This window comes from Polypterus senegalus, chromosome 1, assembly GCF_016835505.1.
Source record: "Polypterus senegalus isolate Bchr_013 chromosome 1, ASM1683550v1, whole genome shotgun sequence".
In the NCBI taxonomy this organism is placed as follows: domain Eukaryota; kingdom Metazoa; phylum Chordata; class Cladistia; order Polypteriformes; family Polypteridae; genus Polypterus; species Polypterus senegalus.
Window position 1 is genome coordinate 171,234,577 of NC_053154.1, and position 19,567 is coordinate 171,254,143.

The following is a 19,567-nucleotide window of genomic DNA, read 5'->3' on the forward strand; positions in this document are numbered from 1 at the left end:
ACTGTAGAGTAAAATCTAACAAATACATTAACTATATAGAAATAAAATAAAAATAAAATTAATAACAATAAGGGTTTAAGGAAAAGCCTGGGTAAACATGCAAGTTTTTAACTGTTTTTTAACTGTTGTCCACAGAGTCAGCCATACAAAGGTGAAGAGGTAGATCCTTCCAAATCATCAGTGCATATGATTGAAAGGCTCTATCCCCCCTTATTTTTAATCTTGCACGAGGAACAACTAACAGATTTTGAGAGGGTGTGAGAGGCAGCAGATTCAAGAAGGAGATTGGATAAATAGACTGAAGCTTGTCTGTTCAATGGTCTTTAAACAAGTACCAGAAATTTAAAACGAATCCTAAAATCCACTGGGAGCGAATATAGAGAGTATTAAATAGGTGTAATATGACCTCTGTTTCTGGAACGTATTAGCAACCTGGTCACTGCATTTTGAATAGCTTGAAAATGGGAAAGGGATGATTTGTCCAAGCCAGTAAACAATGCATTACAATAATCTAAATGTGAAGAAACAAATGCATGAACAATTTTCTTCCATCTCTGATTAAGAAACTATAGAATGTAGTTTTGAAATGTTCCTTAAATGAAAGTAACATGAACGGGAAATAGATTTAACATGCAAATTAAAACTCAGAGAGGAATCAAATATAACTCCAAGGTTTTGAACACTATCAGTCTATGCAGAAAGATGCATGTGCCTGATTAATCAATTAATTTTGGATCTAAAGTCCATCGCCTTGTTCACAAAATGGTCAAGACATGCATTTCAGTCACCATCTGAGAGAAGTAAAACATGCTGAGCAGAACAAATTTGTTAATGGTATTGAATAACACCTTGGGATTATTTTTACTATGAGTTTTGAGATTAGCAAAATAAGAAGACCTAGCTTCTTTCGCAGATTCATTATTAGAGTACAGTAATTCTTTAAAATGTTCATGGTGGACAACCAAATCTGCTTCGCTTTCTGACAGGAGTGATGAAGATCACCAACAGGATTATTAAGGCAAGGTATGCGAGAAAGAGCAGAACAGCGACTAGTTTTATAAGGGGCAACCTTATCGAGAATGGCCTTGTCATGATCACTAAAAGAATTAACAAGGAGCTCAACATTATCAAATGAACCAGATAAATGAAAAAGAGAAGAACCTTCACTTAGTACATATATTAGGGAAAGACAGAGCTAAATGAAACGTTAGAAGAGATTGATTTATGATCACTTAAAGTAACTTCATTTATGTGCAGGTTGTCAAGAATAGCACCATAAGTGAAAACCAAGTGTAAGTCATGTCCTGCTATGTCTGTGAGGCCAGATACATGTTAAAGCAAGTTTCCAAGATGCTCTGAAATCCCATGGAAGTATTATTAGATGAATCCTCAATATGAATGTTAAAGTCCCCATCTATGATAATCTGACCTAATTTGTCAGTGGAAGATAAAAGTGTGTATTGTACATAGGACTCCCTCTACTGTGGTGCCTTTGCCAATTTTCCTATTAACCAGATGTCCCTACACCTTTTAATCTATGATTATTGATCTCCAATAGCCTCTCTTCACAGTTGAAAACCCACAGTCCCACAAACAGTCTTGTAACTTCTCTCCAGAATTTCTCAAATGCTGTTATGTCCTTTTTTTAAGAATAGAGACCAAAACCGCACATACCATTCCAGAAGTGTGATATAAAGTTTAATTGCACTCTCCCCTGCACTAGTGTAGCTTTGGTCTCAAAGACGTGGGAATTAAGTACAGAGTGGCATGTCACCATTCAGCTATGTAGCGATAACTCCTAAATATTTCCTCAAGGAAGTGATCATGATTTAATGGCAATTTTAAACAGTGGGAAAATTCTGATCCCTTTTAGGTTGGAGTGCATTCTTTGGAAAAATTGTAAGGGACACCTACATAATTTACATGTCATTGCGAGTAGTCTACATTTGCTATTTTGCTCAGAAATGTTTATTAAAAAAAGACTTTTAAGAAATCCCCAAAACTCTTTGGACTTCTACTCCACACCCACAGCTCACTATACACTCAAATTCATATGAACAATATAATAATACTAGGTAGGGTCTCCTTTTTGCTCTCAAAACAGCCTCAGTTCTTTGTGCATGGACTCCACAAGATGTTGGAAACATTTCATGGAGAACATTACACATTCATGCTGCGAATCTCCTGTTCTACCACATCCCAAAGTGGTTGTATTGGATTCAGATCCAGTGATTGGGAAGTCCACTGAAAAACACTGAACTCATTGTCATGTTCATGGAACCTGTTTGAGATGACATTTGGTTTGAGACATGGTGCATGGTCATGCTGAATATAGCCATCAGAAGATTAAATTGTGTTAATGAAGTTGATGCACATGGTCAGCAACAATGCTTGGTTAGGCTGAGGCATTAATGCAATGGTTGATTGGTTTTAACAGGGCTAAAGTTACACCATTATATTGCCACCCCCAGCCAAGACTGTTGACACAAAGCAAACTGAGTGCATGGATTCAGAACTTACCATCTGTGTGCTTCAGCAGAAACTGAAATTCATCACAGCAGGTTACATTTTTCCAGTCTTGAACTGTCTAGTTTTGGTGACCCTGTGCCCATTGCAGCTTCAGCTTTTTTGGTCTTGGCACAAAGTAGTGAAACCTGACATCATTGTTTGATTATGTACTTCATTCACCTCAAGATTCAACCTACTGTGCATTCTGAGATGCTTTTCTGGTCTCCACAGTTGTACATAGTGGTTAATTATTTACTTATTTTTGCCTTATACAATTCCTTGTATCATGAATTTGTTAGTTTTCACATACCTCTATGGTTAGACAGATGGGTCAGCCATTGTACAGCACCCATGGGGCAATTGCAGGTTAAGGGCTTTGCTCAAGGGCCCAGCAGAGTAGGGTCCCCTTTGGCAGTAATGGGGATTCCTTAAGAATACCAGCACAGATCCGTAGCCTCCGGTTATCTAAGTCACTATAGCCTTTCTTTCAGCTTGAACCAGTCAGCTCATTTGACCTGATTCATAAGGAATTTCAATCCACAGAACTGTCATTTACTGGATGTTTTTAGTTTTTCACACCATTCTGAGTAAACTCTAGACACTGTTGTGTGTGAAAGTCCCAGGAGATCAGCAATTATAGAAATATTCAAACCAGCCCATTTAGCATCAACAGTTATTGCCACAGCTGTAATCACTGATATCACATTTCTTCCACATTCTGATGTTTGATGTGAACACTAACTAAAGATCCTGAACTGTGTCTGCGTGATTCTGTTTATTGCACTGCTGCCAAATGATCGGCCATTTAGATAATTGCTTGAATAAGCAGGTGTACAGGTGTTCCTGGTAATTTGCTCATTGATTGTATGATCCAGAATTCTAATAATTGATTTGTTTCAATGGTTTTTCCTCCAGAATGCTCATTTTTGAATTGACCTATAATCTTCTAGAAATCTCATTGATTTATCATACCAATAACATCATTCTGCATTACAATTTTACATTTGCAACCTTTCCAAATAAGCATTTCTAAACAGCCAGTTCAGTGTTTCTTATCTTTTTTAATTGATTTCTTTCATACTTAAAAGTGTTAAGACATCCATTGACTGTTTAATTTGCTGATGTTTTCAGGGCAGATTTGCCATTTGCAGATAACGTGTGCATCAGTATATTTCTTTATTACTAAAAAATTACCAAAATGATAACTTAAGTTTTGAAATTTTGGGTGCTGCACACGTGGTTATATTTTTTTAAGTTAAACACATGGTAAAAATTTTAATGACCCATTTAGCTCATCATTTCCCACTGACCTAATGTCTAGCAAAAATTAAATTTTTTTTTTTTCATGTTAATGTTTCTCTGTGACATAATATGCAGCATAGACGCTTCACAGATACGGTGCTCTGATTTGAATTATCATACCTGTAGTTTCCATACTCCATGTTCTTTATGTATCTGTCTTGTTTTTTCTTTGAGTACTCCAGCTTTCCACTCACAGCCCCAAACAAGTGGTTGGTTAGGGTGATTGATGATTCTAAATTGGCCATTTATATGTGTCAGTGTATATGAATGGGAACAGCGATGGGCTACACTCTGCCAAGAGCTGTTTACTGCACTGTGCAAAATGCTGGGCATTTTCTATGACATTTTTAAAGTATATCCATAGTTGTTAGGCACCATTTGCTCATGACACTGAATTGTATTTGGCAGGTTTGTTGGGTAATTCTTGCTAAAGAACAAATTTTAAATTAGAAGCAGAAGTACATCTTAATTAGTTCTTTCTCTGTTTCTATTGTTATTAAAAATATTTGCAGATCCTGTAAAAAGATCAATTTTAATTTACCATAGATAGATAGATAGATAGATAGATAGATAGATAGATAGATAGATAGATAGATAGATAGATAGATAGATAGATAGATAGATATGAACAAAAAAATTTACTTTCTTTCTTTCTTTCATTCTTTCTTTCTTTGCCCTAAGGGGAAACAAAGCTTTTACAGAAGCTCTAGTAATATATACTATAACAAGTGTGGGGAACAGCCCGGACACAGACAGGTAGACATTGTTGATTGCACCACAACACGTTTATTTACAATTATTTGCCAGTTAGTGACACACACAACCCAGTGCCGCAGCACTAATCACCCACAAGTCCAGGCCCTTACACAATGCCTCTCTTCTCTCTTCTGGCCTGCCTCCACTCCTCTCCTCCGAGCTCTGTCCTCTTCCACCCACTCCAGCCATTGAATGGAGGGAGGCGGCCCTTTTTATACACACCCGGACATGCTCCAGGTGCCTCATGATAATCTTCTGCCAGCACTCCCCAGTGTGGCAGAAGTACCAGCTGCGCACCCGGAAGCCCTCCGGGTGTCCCTGATCTTCTTCCCCACAGCACTTCCGGGTGTGGTGGAAGTGCTGAGGGCCAGAGCTCCTCAGGCCCTGGGGCACACCTGGCTGTGACCACGGGCCCCTATAGGGTTGAGCTTCCAAGCTCAGTTCCCATGTTCCCCAAAGCCACCAGGGCGGTCGCCTCCACAAGGTCTGGGGGAAGCGTAAGCCTTCCTCTGGTCCTCCTGGCTGTCCCGGCTGGGTACCACCCCCAGCCTCCTGTGACACAAGCAATAACAATAACAACAACCACCCTCAAGCATGCACAAGAATTACTAAAAAGAAAAAACTTTTGACTCTGAAGTTCTTAATTTGAGAATTTCTACTAATGATAAAAGAGCAGTCATTGTAATATGTATTATAAAGGTGCGTTACTCTAGGTATTAAGGAGCCCTAGTAGCATTTCTTGACACACTGTTGAATAATTTGTTGGCCAAAAGTCCTCCATGTTAGTGTGTCACAGAGAGGATGTGCAATATTGTTCATAATAGCACTCTGTTCTGTCTTCATTCTTTCCTCTGCTGCTATATCCAGCGGGTGTACCATAATTGCCTTCATAATCATCTTGACTTGGTGGTCCTCTCTTGAAGTGATGTTACCGGCCCAACACACCACAGTGTAAAAAATCTCTCTGGCCACCACAGAGTTGTAAATTATATGTAAAGGATGTCGCTGCATACATTGAAGGAATCCAGTTCCTCTGCCCTTTCTTATATAGTTAATCTATATTATGAGACCAGTTGAGCCTGTCATTGAAGACAACCACCAAGTATCTGAAGCCCTGCACTGCTTCTTCATCTGAGTCCTATACCCTGTCTCACCCCGTTTATCAAAACACAACATTAGAGCAGAATCATTTGAGAATTTCTGTAATTTTAAGGTGTTTCTGTATTTGTTTAGGATATTTATATTATTCTATTTTATTTCCTTATTTCCTCATCTGAGTTTTCTTATTGTGCATGTGTTAATATCATTGTCTCATACATTTCTGAACTGTTTATATGCTCTCCTATCCCCTTTGATTCCAATACAACCATTCCCAGTGATATAGGTCCCAGTTGTTCCAAAATGCTTCCCAATACCTCATAAACCAATATATATCCTTCACCAAAATATGAGCCATGCAGTTAATGCCTTCTCCTTACTTGGACATGCAAATGGCTCAGGCAGAGATCCCAGGAAGAATTAACTTATCAGTTTAGTGTTTCATGTAGTTCTTTAAAGGGGTCTTGTAGAACTGGTAGTGTGTCCCCATTATCTTTCATTCCGGCATGGTTTATGACAATTGGATCTATCCTAGCTTTGCTCAGGAAAGTCCCCTAATTATGCACTGGAAGGCCAACATGCTATGAGAGAAATTCCTTTGTTGGTGTAAAATACCTCAGTTTAAGCCGTACTATTACCATGATTTATTTAATTCTTTCTGGATGCAGGCTTATCAGTTGTTCACTGGTACTCCCTACTTCACCCTACCACCACACATGAATCAGAAGCACCGTGAAAGCTTGAAAGGGGTGGAGAGCTCTCTCTGTAGGATGGATGCTCCTGTATAGTGTGAACTTCCTCCCCTACAGATACCTGTAGTTTGCAATCACTTCCCATGCTATGCTTTTGACCAGCAAACTCCTCTTTGAGTTTAACAGATGTGGTGTTGAGTTGCTAGGGAAGGAAAAAGTTCTCACAGGTAATTTATAATATATGATCCACCAAGATGTCCGGCATTGACAAAACATCTATATTACATTTTGAGTGGATTCTAAATTTTTATTTTTATTTATATTGTGATGGGTGGCCATAGCCACTATCTGGAGTGGAAGGACCAGGGGAGAGGGCATTGGTGAGGCAATACCTCCCCTGGGACACTAGAGGGCAGTCCTCCTGGGCAGCTGTCGCACCACGGATTTCCGCAGGGCATGCTGGGAGCTGTAGTTTGGTGCTGCCCTGTTGGGTTCTGTGGGCCCGCCAGGGGGAGCTGCAGAGCCCTACAGTGGACTTCCAGGTAATACTGATGAGCCACCTGGAACACTCCCAGGACCTGAATAAGAGGAGCCTCCTCACTCCATTCAATGGCCAGAGTCAAGAGGAAGAGGACAAAGCCTGAGGAGGAGTGGATGCGCATGTACTGGTGACTAGTAAGGGACTGAATTGTGTGTTTTGTGGTGATTGATGCACTGTGCTTTGGGGAGCAGGATGAAATGTTCCCCAATTGTAAATAAATGTCTGTAGTGTGGCAAAATCTGTCTCCTGCCTGTCTGTGTTCGCGTTGGCTTCACAACAATAAGAAATAAAATAAAAATGTATTATTATTATTATTATTTTTTACTGTTCATTTTAGTTAAGTAGCCATTTGCTTTTGTCTGACACAGAGTTATCCTTCACATGCCCTCTAGGTGCCATCTCTGCTTACAGCAGTTTAAACTTTTACAAGGCTGGTGAATGGATCACTATGACCATGTTTACACTTTCAGGTCTCGATGCCCAAATCAGAACTTGTGCTGAAATCCGATCCAGTGTCTGTGGTGTTTAGATTACACAGTCTAAATGTGGCCTACGGCTTAACATACACATTCAGCTTATGTGGAATGTTTGCACAATATATGTGTGTACACAAAATATTCACCCACTTGAAAGATCTCACATTTTATTATTATACATCATGGAATCACAATAGAGTTAATTTGGATTTTGGATACTGATCAACAGAACAAGACTCTTTAATGTCAAAGTGAAAACAGATCTCTGTGTAGTGACCAAACTTAATTGCAAATATAAAACAAAACAATTGACCACATAAATATTCACACCTTTTTATATGACACATCTCATTTGTCACTGGTGCAGCCTGTTATGTTTTGGAATTCACTCAATTAGTTCAATCGAGATCACGTGTCTGTAGTCAAGGGGTTTCAATTGGTTGTAGCCTATCTGGATGGTCCAGCTATGGTGTATCAGTATCATGGCCTAACCCAGGGGTCCTCAATCACGGCCCTAGAGAGCCGCAGTGACTGCAGGTTTTTGCTCCAACCCAGTTGCTTAATAAAAAGCACTTATTGCTAAAGTAACACTTCTGCTTCACTTTAGTGATTTTGAGCCCTTATTGCTTAATTTTGTCTTAAACAGCTATTTTAATTGCTCCTTATTATCAATAACATGCAAATGACAAGAGAGAGCAGCATTTCTCCATTTAGCTTATTTACATTTACACCTGTGTGTATTTATCTGCACTATTGGGTTTAATTAAATACTTGGAAGAAAAATGAAGAGAAAAAAGTGAAGGACTGAGAATTACTCGTCCATTTTAGCCTTCAAATCATTTGCATGATAGAAAGGGAAAGAAAATCTAGGATATGAGAATGACCTGACATAGCAGAGTTAATTTAATTTCATAGCTTGTTAGTGCTTTATTGGCAAGAATTGCTTTCTAATTAAGCAACCAGGTCAGAACAAAAACTTGCAGCCACTGCGGCTCTCCAGGACTGGGATTGAGGACCCCTGGCCTAACCCATTGTTTCCCAACCTCGATCCTGGGGGCACACTGTGGCTGCAGGTTTTTGTTCCAACCAGGTTTTGATTTTAATTGGACTCCTGGGCTAATTAAGTGATGTGTTATTTCCCAAGTTCTGTGTTTTGGGAACAATATAGAAATTAGAAAACTAAGTTTGCTAAAAAATATATATTAAAATGTACAAAGCAGTTATATGGGAATAATAATGTATTTTTTTAACAATATTTTTATCTTGATTTTAATTCTATTTTTCTAGGTGTTCTAATTGTTTAATTAATCCATTATTTACTAATTAGTGGGTCTGATGCTAAAGTAGTTGCAGCCTTTGATTATTCAGTGTTGTTTGCCAGCGTGTCTGCTCTGCTCGTTTTAAACTGTCATTAATAAGATACAACGAAGGGGAAAAACAGCACAGAGAAAGGGCAAATATAATAAAATCAACAAAAGAGAGTTAAGCATTTAAATCTATAGCAAAAGCAGAAATGTTTCTAAATGTCTTATAAATGTAAAAATAATGCTGCTGTGCTTTTCTAAATGTAGAATGAAAGAAAAATAATAGCAGCTAATTAAATGAAATCAGTTTTATAAGGTGTTGTGACTGATTAGGAATCTGGTTGGAACAAAAACCTGCAGCCGCAGGGGGTCACCAGGATCGAGTTTGGGAAACACTGGCCTAACCTACATAATAATGACAAAAGAACACGCCGATTAAAAAAAGCACAAGTCAGGAGATGGTTAGTTATTAAATATATTTGAGCATGAGAGTCCAGTTAAATCTGTCATTAAGAAATGGAAAGAGTATGGCAGAGCTGTAAATCTGCCTAAAACAGGCCCTTTCAAAATTGATCATGCAAGAGGGAGTGCAGAAGACCTGTGAGAACTCTGAATGAGTTAGATGCTTCACCAGTTACTTTTTTTTGAAAGAGTGGCATAAAGAGAAAGCCACTAATAAAAAAATAAATGTGACATCTTGGCTTGAGTTTGCCAAAAGGCACATGGGGAAACTCAAAAGTCAGCCAGTAGAAAGTTCTAAGGTGAGACCAATATTGAATGTTTTGGCCATTAGACTAGACACCATGTTTAAAGAGTGCACTTTATCAAAAACACCCTGTGCTGGATGGTGGTAGCAGTATCATGCTATGGAGATGCTTCTCTGCAGGAGGCTCTGGAAGTTTGTGAGAGCAGAGAATAAAATGAATGCAGTAAAATAAGGGAAAATCTGACACTGTCTGCAATAAATCTGTGCTTTGGAAGAAGGTATGTTTTCCAGGATTATTACCTCCAAGAGCATAATGCCAAAAGTGCACAGGAATGGTTTACAAACAACAAAGCTAATGTCCTGGAATTGCTGAATCCCAGTCCAGATCGCAATCCAATTGAGAGTTTGTGGCTAGACTTGAAAAGGGCTGTTCACTCATGATCCCCATGCAACCTAACAGAGCTAGAACAATTTTGCAAAGAAGAGTGAAGAAAAATGGCAGGGCCCAGATGTGCAAATCTAAAAGAGACCTGTGCACATGGACTCAAGGCTGCTGCCAATGTGCACGTACTAAATACGGAACCGAAGCATGTAAATACTCATGTGGTCAGTTATTTTGTGTTATACGAAGGGGAGTCCAACTAAAGTTAGAAAATGGCATTTATCAGAAAATGGAAGGATCCTTAACAAAACTGATAATGTCATTTCTCAATGTAGTCTCCACCCTTCTCAATGCACTTGTGCCACCTGCCTGAAAGTGCCTGGATTCCAACAGAATAAAAGGTTTTGTCTTGTCTTCACAACCTCTATCCACCTTTATTATTTTAACATGTTGGATGATGCAGAAAAAGCCACATTCTTGGGCAAAAATCCCATCTTACTGTCTCAAAAAAGAAGACATCATGGGGTTATAGCTGTTGATATCAAAATCTGATTTATACCAAACATGTGGAAAACTAGGAGTCAAGCTATATAGTAATGTAAACATGGCCTGATGTTTTTGTTTATCATAGATTAAAATATCTAAAGCCTTTTGGCCTCTACTTACCTAGCGGTTCTTAATGAAGTATTTTTCTATACTATAAATGAAATATTTACATGTCTCTATCCCTTATTTCTCTTATGAACAGATTATTATGCACTTATCACTTACAGATTTTCTTTTACACCACTGGGAAGTACATCTCTGAAAATTTGCAACCAGAACGTACCACATGCTCAACCACTGACATTTGGTTTTTGCTACTGTGCTACTAAATGAAAAATGCAACAAAACTATCTGAATATCTCCTTAGCAGTCACCACAATTGAATTTTAGGAAAAGCCATTAAAAAAAAGGAAAATGTTAAAGAGACATGCACTACAAAGTGACAGGAACATCAGTTAGAGTGATGTCAGCTCACAGCCTACGCCATTTACTCCAGTGTGCTTCACCTCTGACACCAGAAGGATTGAGTGAAATCTTCAAGCGTTTGTTAGGGAGGCCTTCAAAAAAGTCAATATTGAGAAATTAAAATGTGCTTGCTGATGATCTCATAAGAAATATGATCTTACCATTTCACTCAATGTTCTACACAAAAATACTTATTTCTTTACTTCAGCAGAAGAGCTAATTATTTCTCTAAAAAGTTAATTTCTACAAATAATAATTATTGAAGCCACAGCGCTAGTATCTTTGGCATGCCCAAATCCCTCTGTTGTATGTGCACAAGCTGCAAGCTCACTTTCAATTCAAGTCAATTCAGTTTTATTGTCCCAAGAGGGAAATTTGGTTTGTCAGCAGGTTTTGTAAAGAGGCCACAACGTATCATTAAAAACACATCAACAAAGAAAACAGATATCAAAACATTAAGTTAGTGCAAATAAATAGAAATATAGCAGTGAGCATAATACTTATGATGAAACATTAGATCAGACATATTAGACATAAAAATTAAACTAACATTGAGACTTGACTGATGATTGATGAATCTCATGATTTAAGCCTCTGAATGTTTATTAAAATTGAATGTATTTATAAAACTAATAGCAATTTGAATGAAAGATCTGGAGGCTTTTTATCCTTGGAACCTTGGACCTTAGACCTGTTGGCAACAACTGGATTGGGAGTGTAGTGGGTGCATCCTGTCTGATAGAGTACGCTCTGCCTTCCATAATACTTGCTTATATAAATGTTCTGTCAGATTGGACTTTTTTTTTTCTCTATTTTACTTTTGAATTATTCTTTTTTTCCTGCTGACGTTAAGATGTGCAAACCATCTCGGCAGAACATAAGTAAAGACAGACTCAATACAAGATTTATAAAAGATTATTTGATTTATAATAATTGTAGGACTCTCACTAAAAAAGACTCAACCCTTTGAAACAGTAGAGGAGCTGCTGACCTCTTTTGCAGATGGCTTCTGAGTCTATTGTTCTCTCCAGATGTTTATAACTGTCAAAGGTCTCTATTGTTTGGTCTTTGATGATTGTTTCTTGTGGGAGAATGGTGTTTATTTTTAAATCAAAATCAAAAGTTCCTGAGTTTTTGTAATGTTAATGTATAGAAAAGTCTCACCAGATGCCAGTTAACAAAATCATCTACCACGGGATCAGGATTGGTTTCATTCTCATTCAGTAGGCTTACAATTACTGAGTCATCAGCAATTTCGAAGATGAACCTGTTTTTAAATTTACTGTGACAACCATTAGTGTAGAGGATGTACAAAAGAGGTCAAAGAACACAGCCCTGAAGGCACTTTGTAGATGAAGACAGCATGTCAGACAGATGGCCATTCACTTTCTCTCTATGAGTCCTGTCTGTTAAAAAGTCAATCAGCCACTCTACTAAATTGAAGTCCAAATTAAAATCTTCATTGTCTCTCTGACAGAAGATGGGGCTGGATGGTATTAAAAGCTGAAGAGATGACTACAAACACAAGTCTTGTGTGAATCTTGACACCTCTAAGTAGTTATACAACAGATGAAGGAAAGTAAGTGACAGCAGTGAACCTGAAATGGATCTAATAAATCCTAAATTTTCACAGTTAGCTTCCTTTTTATAAGTTTTTCCATTTTTTTACATAACTGGTAATGCCAGAGCTACTAGTCTGAAGTAATTTAAGTTTTTAGGGTTTTTGGTTTTAGCTACTGAAATTATTGTAGCCTGTTTCCGTAGCTTTGGGACATTCTGTTGTTCTAATGACAACCTAAAATAAGATAAAAATGGAGCTGAGATTCTTTGCGGATTACAAGAGTCTAGCACCAGTGGCATCTCTAGGGTTGGTGTTACCCACTGCAGTAGACAAGGCTGATTAAGACCCCCACAGGCCCCTGGGTGACTTAATGAATGGAGCTCCTTAACAGAGAGTTGTTTATACATTCAAGAGTGCAGAGTGTGGACACCCAACCATTTAATGCAGAGTAATAATTCTCACTATTAATGGCAAACTAAGTTCTAGACCATTTCATTGCTTTTCCCCATAGTGATATCAACCTATGTAAAGTCTGGTAACACTTTAGTTTAGGTACTGCAGAAATGCATCTATGACTCATTTACTCTTATATAACAAGACCTTAACAAAGTCTTTTTTTGGTCTTCATCACACTTATATAGTATCAGTAGACTGGTCGTTCATCTCTGTGCAGTGTGGCATATTGACATGATGGAAAAGAAATTTTAAAGGATTCATAGATCTTATCAAGACAAATGACTCTCAGTTAAGCCATCTCAGACCAACACAAAGTGAAGTTTTGTTAGTATGTGACCTTGTTAGAGATGAACTAACAATTTACTGATGTTTTGTAGGTCTTAAGAAGACCCAAAGAATTGTTTGTTAAGGTCTTGTTACAGAAGAGTAAATGAGTAATAGAGGAATTTCTGCAGTACCTAAACTAAAATGTTACCTAATTTTTTATACCCTCATTTGGGTGTCACCCACTCTAATGGTATCTGGTGCCTGGTGTGATCTGCACCACCACATTACTGTAGTGATGCCACTGCCCACAACTAAGATATATAATTTAACGTGATGTTAAAATAGATAAAATAATAAACAAGAGCACCCTTGTCTATTTTTTAAACCTATTTTCTTTAATGTGTAAAGTAAATATAAGTGAGAATAGCTGGCCTGGTGATTAGAGAGGAGTAGGAGAGGGCTATCTAAACTGAAAATTTGCTGGAATTGGAGATTATATCTTATTTTGTACCCGATATCCTAAATACTCTCTGCGGGTTTCCTCATACTTTATGTATGTAAAAAATTATGAAGCGAGTAATCACTTACCTCTCAGCCAATGAATCTTATCCCATTGCACTTCAGATAGATTAATGTATGATGGTGGCCCTCTATACTGCCTCTGATCATCTCAACTCAGTGGCTCCTGTTCCATTTATTCTCAAATTCTAATCTAGCGGATGTTGAAAGCAATGCATCCATCTAGTCTCTGATAAAAAGGTCATCTTTCAGACTTAAGCTCAATGACATTAGGTAGGATGTTGTCGGATTTGGCCTGTCATTTGTCAGGTGCATCAATTTCTACACAGAAATATTTTAATGCAAAGTCTTTTTGGGGCAAACAGAGAGAAGGAGACCCATTTTAAATATAGTTGCTGATCCGTCTGGCTGGCTTGTTAGAAGAGCTTGATGTGCTTTCTAATTTTGACTGGGCATGCAGAGGCCTGTACTCTTTCAGGGTGCCTGGCCTTCGGTCAGCTGTCATACATGCAGCTCAGTTGTCGGGCCAGTATGCAGCTCGAGCCCAATGACATGAGACACTGGCATCACATTAAAGCTCTTTCCGCTTCTTGTTAATCTTGGCTGCTACCTGATGGCCGTGATCTGGACCCGGTTGCCATGGTTCATCCTGAATCACACTGGATGCTTAGTTTAGTAACAGAATTTCAAGAGGAGCATAATCTAAGCTGAGTGAGATGGGCATTTGTCACATGGATGCTGACAGTCCACACACTAACTCAGAAGGGAAGTTTCCACCACTCGTTAAATCAAAGATAGATATCTTCTTAAATTGTTTAGCCTTTTTTATCTGTTATCAAGCCTGTGTGTTCTTTCTCACATTCAAAGGAAATCCATCACAATGAATTGAAAAATGCATTCTGGTGTTTGTTCACAGTGACCCAGTAAATTGTAAAATGTGTCTAAAAATAATTAGGAATGTACTAAAGCTTAACTCCACTCATCATAACCTTTGCATTGTGGATAACTTTGCTCATCCCAAAGATCCTTTAGCTACTGTATGATTTTATAATCTTTTGTTCTTGCTAGGGATACCTGTAGCAAATTTACCTACAAGGGAGTTGAAAACAAACGAAAAAAAAAAACAACAGTCCTAATGATGGCTCATACAAGCAGAAGAAAAAGCTAGCTGATATTTGCCATTAAATATTAAGCATTAAGTATGCAGGTATGGCCAGGTAACTCATCTTTCTGATGTCAGACTTAGACCAAGTGTGACATTAAGGAGGTGAGTGGAGGTTGGGTTGTGTTCCTCTTAGATGACAAACATGAACAGAACAGGTTCAGAAGTGAAAACTTTCTGGCTGGTTTGTGGACCAACACAAATGCCTTACTTAAATCCTGGCATCAGTCATTTGTTGAAACATCTGTCTCAAATATTAAAATCCTTCACTTTCTTTGTTCATTGCTTTCACTAGATTTTTCATCAGTTCAAGGTTTATATGAAGTAGAAGTATAAATGCAGTATCATTCTTTAGTCAATATGGTTTTAGATGCCACACTGCAACCAAATGCTTACAGAGCAGCAAATTTTTTTAACATAACTAACACCATGTTTTAATGTACATTTCCTCAGAAGTGTGAATCATACGAGAGCACCTTGACTCAGCAACAGATGATGTTGTCATGCCATATGTTTTGAAGACAAGGAGGTGTGAACTGTAAAGCGATAACTGCTTCATGTTGACTTGAGTCAGGTAGCAAGAGTGTTTGCTGTCAAACTATATAAGTCATGTGTTGTGGATCAGTTAAAATTTTACCTTCAAAAAAAGCTTTTCTTAGACTTTGGAGAAGCATTAGAACAGGGACTCTGAAGAGGGTGACCAGACTCTTCTTGGAACCAATGCTGGACTAATAGCTTGACAAGTCTGTGGGCAGTTAGGAGGCTACTTATGATTCATATGTGACATTAATTTGAATAAAAACCCATTAAATTCTCTACTACAATGCCAGTATTAGAACACTCATATTTTTCACTTTTTAAAAAACATATCTCACCGAACAAGACAAAATAGAAAAATGGTAACTTGTCCTATGGGCTAAATTATTAGTGCACTGAAGTGAACATATTACACACAACAAATCAATGTAATAACTAAAAGAAAGCAGAGTATGTCAGAGGATGCAAACCACTGACTACATAATTCTACAATATGATATCAAAATTAGCAAGCAAAGTTAATGACATATTCACTTATAGTTACAATATAATTTATAGGTTTTATTGAATTTAACCACATTAGCGCTTTGTTCACCCCTGGAAAGGCAATTCAAAAACGCTAACATTTTTTCTTGTTGAATTATTATGTGTCATAGAAACATGTAAATATCATAATGTCAACATAAATATAGTAGGAAAGGCATGTCTGGTGTCCACTGCCGTACTGATGCAGATTTAGTACACGTCCTTCTTGTAACGTGTTTTGAGAGAGTCACCAATGCACAGCTCAACATGGCAATCAGAACCGTAGAAATGTTTTCTTTGCACACTTTTTTAATAATATTTTTCTATTGCTTGAGCATGAGATGGTAGAATGTCAGTGTCTGATCCTCATGATTGACACAACCATTGTGTTATTGTAGGCTACTACAGTGGAAGGCTTAATGATTTCCATGCTTCCCCTGACAGAAATGACAGTTGCTTCATTGTGAAAAGTGCTTAGGGGCTAATGTCCTTCTACTTGATCCCAATCATTTTCCCTTTTTGCCACACAGCTTGCACCATGGTGAACCTTCAGGGGGCCAAATTCACCAGGGATATAACAGCGATTTGGAGGTACAGTGCCAAATGCATCAGTTTCACTATCCGTGTCAAAATCTGATAATTCACATTGTCATCACTATTACATGATTCAGCTTGTTTCAGCTGGGTCTAATACTGGCTTAATAGCTTCTTGTTTACATACCATTGTGTTTTGGTTGAAGGCTCCTCCCCATTCAATAATATTGATGAGTTAAGAATGTCAAAGCACATAGAAATGTTTGATTTTTTGCAGCAAAATATTATTTTATCCACCAGATGGCAGCAAAATACTGTCTCAAGAGTTATTCTCGCTTAACACTGTAAAGCAGATCATTACACATCACTCCAATTCCGACTTGGCCATAACTGTAATTATGCAGAATTCCAGGTCTAAGTCATTCTCTGGATTAATTCCAAGGAGGTTAAATCCATTCTGTCAAAACTTGGGGTATTTGCCTGCTTATTCTCTGTGTGAAATGTGTATGTTTTACTTGTAACAATCTTTTGCAAGATATATACACCATTATCAGAACATATCTGATGAGCAAGAGCACTGGCATTAGGCCTAAGGAGTGTGAATCACAATTGCAGAACTCCTCATAGGTCCGAACTTGTGCAGTTTGAAAGGAGTTGTTGTGGCTGGTAATTAAAGGTAGTGCACTGAGAGGCTCTCTGTAGCACAGTATTGTAAGAACAGTATATTGTCATCATAGGTTCTTGCATTGAGAAAATGGCCATGTCTAAAATACGGGTCAGATAAAGATGTTTTAACAACAATCTAAACCGGGGCTGAAACAGAAAGTCTATTTACCTTTCTTCTATACTGTATATCTGCAAGTTGCAAGAACCTATGGCTGAATGGTGATTGATTCCTGTTACTGTTTTAACTCTAGGGCTTATTGGTGGATCCTAGAGTTAGGGAGTAAGAAAGGCTGAGGCCTCCATGTGTTATTAGGACTTTCCAGATTTGACGGAGATGTCATAGCTGGTCTAGAAAGTATCAGAACTGCCTATAGTAAAGACCTGGGTACAGGAGGCAGTACAGAACAACTTCTGGGGAGCCTCAAGAAGGTTCTGGCAAACCATAATATGACTTTAGAAGGGTCCATAGGATGTTTTGCGGTCTCTTCTTTGGGGGATGGGGGTGTAATAACATTGTCATTGAATGGCATTATTATTGGACAGATAAAATATCTCTTTAAGATACTCCTTAACAAATTGGACATGGTCTCCTCAGAGAAGGCAGTACCAAAAGTATTTCAGGCCAGATGCATTTTTAGGAACAAAGAGGTGGTTGAGGAGCTCCACAGGGGCATGGCTTTGGGTTGTAAGATATCTGGTTGTATACATTGAATACAAGTAATAATTTTACCTTGCTTGCTTGTTTAGATTGTCACATTAACACTAGAATTACCAAAGCCTATGAAAAAACTTGTAAATCCGGCCCACCTTAAATGGCTTTTCTCACCTCTCCATCAGTGTCTTTTGTCCTGTAAATGTGCCGATCAAGACAAGCAGCAAACATCCTACTATTCCATTCCCCCACCGCCGCATAACATGCACAAAGTTCTCCCAGCTCATGGCTTGATCATCTGGGAGAGAAATGCTGGAGTTTTAGAGTCGAAATAATAGTTTGTTATTTGGAACACATGCATTTCAATTGTGTTCCGTTTCAACAATAATACATGTAAACACATTGTTAAAACAGAAACGTTTTTCATATTTTAGTAATAAATAACAAAATGTAGGCATAAGGTACATAATGTTTGCAGTTCATTTCTACATTTTGTCATTTATTACTAAAACGTGAAAAAAAATTCTGTTTTAATGATGTGTTTACATAGATTGCTGTAGACACAAAATACACATCAAATTATTTCCCCTTACAATTCTGGGTAGCTTACTCCCAGATAATCAATCAAGGCTGGAACTGGGAGAAATTCTTGCCTGCTCTGAGGCGGTGGGAGGATGGTATAGCAGGCTGTTTGCTGCTTGGGCTTATCGACACATTTAGAAGACAAAAGAGGCTAACGGAGAGGTGTGAAGGGATTTAAGGTGGGCCCGATTTACAAGTTTTTTCGTTGGCTCTAGTAATTCTGGTGTTAATGGCTATATTCTTGAATTGCTTTTTGGTTTTTACTAGCTGGTTAGATGTTTTTCTGTTTTGACTTTGATACCTTTTCTTAATTCTAGAATAACACATCACTTTATAATGATTTTATATTTGTGTGACTATTTTGAACATTAATTATTATGAAGCTGTTCTACAACAACAGTCTGAGGTTTGCAGTGTTATCATTGCCAAAATGTAATAAAAGATTGGCACTGTGCATTTCTTTGTCATCCAAATTTGCAGATAAATCAAAGGAATTCTCCATGTGTGGTTTTTAGTATTCATTATTGAGTTCGTAAGAGTTACTTATGATTACTTTGAAATCACTTCAGTGTTTTTTGTTCAATGTCTCCTTACTCAATGTTCAGAGGAAACCCCCACATATCATATACAACAACAACATTTATTTATATATCATATTTTCATACAAATGATGTAGCTCAAAGTGCTTTACAGAGTGAAGAAAGAGAACAAAGACAACATTTAAAAATTAAATTATGCAATACTAATTAACATAGAATAAAAATAAGAGCCGATGGCCAGGGAGGACAGAAAAAACAAAGAAAAAACTCCAGACGGCTGAAGAAAAAAAAAACAAAATCTGCAGGGCTTCCAGGCCATAAGACTGCCCAGCTCCATCTAGGCATTCTACAGTACCTAACATAAATTATCTCAATCAGTCCTTATGGTTTTCGGGGTTCACATGGAAGAACTTGATGATGATGGTCATATACTGTTCAAATCATCTTAAAGTCCAATTATGCAAAACATCAAGCTGTTCGGGGTTCCTGCCAGACCCAAAAACCCTAATTTTAGGTAATATTTAGTGAAGGAAATTACACTCTTATGATAAAGAGCAAACCAATTGGAGTCTTCTGAAAAAGTTATGAATGCCACATCAGCCGACTCTAGGGATTCACCCCCAATGGGATACAAGGAGTCAAAGTTACTCCTTTCCATAAAAAATAGGGATCAGTAATATAGGCAGGTGGAATGTTGTTTAATGCTATTTTGAGGTTGGTGATCACAAATATGATAACATTTTTGATATCGAGTTCTTTGATTTTCCTCTAACAGCTACTCCCAGAAGGTT

General features: G+C 37.8%; 1 protein-coding gene and 1 long non-coding RNA gene across 4 annotated transcripts in view; one reads left to right on the plus strand and one right to left on the minus strand.

The window, feature by feature from the left end:
* The window catches only part of LOC120535243, a 35,537-nt gene extending 21,743 nt beyond the window's left edge, over nucleotides 1-13,794 (minus strand). The window contains exon 1 of the long non-coding RNA XR_005634875.1: nucleotides 13,649-13,794. This is a non-coding gene — a long non-coding RNA (uncharacterized LOC120535243). The remainder of the gene's footprint in view (nucleotides 1-13,648) is intronic.
* The window catches only part of LOC120535224 (glypican-5-like), a 327,258-nt gene that overhangs the window by 88,980 nt on the left and 218,711 nt on the right, over nucleotides 1-19,567 (plus strand). The window lies entirely within an intron of this gene.